Source organism: Brassica napus, chromosome C1 (genome assembly GCF_020379485.1).
Source record: "Brassica napus cultivar Da-Ae chromosome C1, Da-Ae, whole genome shotgun sequence".
NCBI classification, from domain to species: domain Eukaryota; kingdom Viridiplantae; phylum Streptophyta; class Magnoliopsida; order Brassicales; family Brassicaceae; genus Brassica; species Brassica napus.
Window position 1 is genome coordinate 34,845,130 of NC_063444.1, and position 2,623 is coordinate 34,847,752.

The window sequence follows — 2,623 nt, forward strand, 5'->3', positions numbered from 1 at the left end:
AGGACCGTATTTTCAGCAGCGTCCCAAATTGCTGAGTTTTCTGGTCATGAGGAAGCAAGTCAACTTTGGTGAACTCGTGGTGTTTCAAATCCGTCGCATCAATAGCGATTTGACCGAGGATTCTGATGTCAACTTCCCAAACTTTATCCATCAGATTATGGAGTGTCAGAAGGATATTAGTCACATGTTTGATGATGATCAAGTTATGGGGGAGCCTCAGTGTATCGACCAAGATAAAATTGGAAAACTTGTTTTTATCTGACGAGTCCCACATTCAAGGAGAGGATGCGTTATGCATGCGTGCTTTCTGTGTTTGCTTGCTTTGTGTTGTTCTAGACTATGCTTCTGTTTTGTGGTTCCTTGTACTCGTTACGAATTTGGTGTGATAAAGGTTGAACTGAAGCATGATGAGCATGTGGTCTTATGTGCTTTGACTAATGTTGAATGTGGCAGTTGCTGTGAACAACATGCAGGTTTTTCTATGCAGGTTCAGGAATGAGATGATTCGTGCAGACAAAAAAGGGAGATTGTAGTGTCAAGATTTTGTGTCGGATTGGAGTCGGTTCAAGACTCGGTTCTACAACATGATCCTCCTGAGGGTAACTACCTTCATGATGCAAATGACTCGGTTCTTCCCTATTACCACCATCTTCAAAGTGAGTACTACTACTAGCTTCATTCTTACTATCACCTTCTTCATGGTGAAACTAAATGTAGTAATGTGGGGTAAATCATTTGTTTACTAAATGTTTCCAAACCTGTTCACTACGAGCAAACTTGGTATTCTTGCACTTACGACATAGACATAACATTTTACTTGTTTCCTGCATGAGAGGTGTGTTTCCGGCCTGGTACATGAATATCTCTGCCCCGTTGAGAAATTTGTTTGTCACAAATCCCGCAGAATCTTTATGTGCATACATCCAACTTCGGAGCTCATAGATATTGCCACCATGAGACATTTTTAACTCTTTTTTCGTTTTTTTCTTGTGCATCTTTAGAATGAGAGAGTAGTGCATATTTATAGGAAATTTTTGAATTTGGTAGGTGAGAATGTTTCAACGAATTTACTACATCATAAAATTTACTACAACTTGACAACTATATTACTACCATTTTTACCAACCATACATACAAACAAACATTTATCACGTTCTCACCAACCTTCTCAATTTATCGTAACTTAGTCGTTAATTAAATGCAAATAGTTGGATGTAATTTAGTTGTAATATAACAACAACTTTACGATGACTTGTAGACGTCGTCGTAAAAAATGCCGTAATTTTCCCTCCTTTTTACGACGAAATAGTTACATCGTAATTTTAAGTCTAATTTACGAAGAATAATAATTTCGTCGTTAAGTAGATGGAAAGTCGTCGTAAAGTTACGACGGCACCTTTGTAGTCGTAACGCCTAGTCGTTATGGCTATGTTTTCCTGTAGTGATCGTTCCGGTTTGGGTTATTGAAGAACGAGATGGCCGGTTTAGTAACTTGAAGGATACGAGATCGTGATCCAAGTGGTTATGGAAAATGGAGAAAGATATGGAAAGAAGATTTCGAAGAATCTTCACATGCCGTGGTATATAAGAAGAGTGGTAACCTAAGAAAGAGGGTGTGCTTTTTGAGAGAAGATACAAGGCATATGACAACGATAGAACTGTAAGGGTAGCAATTAAGGTCGTGGTTCTCATGTTTCGGTAGATTAAGGATTGATCAATAGTGATACACGGTTGTGTGTAGTCACAAAAATCTGATCAAACAAGACTGTTGAGTTTGTTTAAACGATTCTTAATAAAAGTATTGTTGAAGAAAGTTCGGTGTGTTCAAGCTTCTTATATTGTCTATGTTCTAGGTATGTCACTTTGATTTTTCTTGATGTTGCTTTTTAATATTTTATAGACGACACCAATTGTTTAATCTGATACCGAAAGTAGGCACAAATTCGATGATGAGTTATTTGAAAAACGTTTATTAAGGGATCAAAAGTTGATTATAAGGAAAAAATACGATGAAATCGTTAAAAGTTATAAACTCAGGCAAAAACAAGTAAAGTTATGTAAACTCTAGTTTTTTTCTAATCATTTTCTGTGTGATTGTGAGTGTCCTTTAGCTAAATCTTTTTTTTTTATAGTCAACTTTTTTCCTTTTCCTCTAAGTCGATGTATTAACCATTCCAAATTATTTTGAGCCTAATTTAGTTTATTTTTATTTTTTCTTTTGACGTCAAAAGGCCATTCTATTACTCAAACTTGAGATGGTCTGGGTAACCAAACCGGAATAGAACAACCAATAAAATGCAACTCCCTATGGAAAGATCTAGCAGTCTTAGCTAAAAAAATCAGAAGTCTGATTGCGCGCCCGTGGAACATGAGTGATTTTGAAGTCCGGAAAGCATATCTGTAACGTTTCTATCCTCTCCAATTCCGTCGCAAAGTTTGGCCAAGCTTGTGGGTCTTTTATCATTGCAATCAGTTCCTTACAGTCTGTCCCGAACCTCTGACATGTTGAATGTTGAAGCATGTTCTCCATCGCCCATCGCAGTGCTTCTACTTCCGAATGCAAAGCTGATTCGCGTCGCGGAATATTTTTTGTCCCCATAAGTTGAAAGTTCCCAGCACTGTC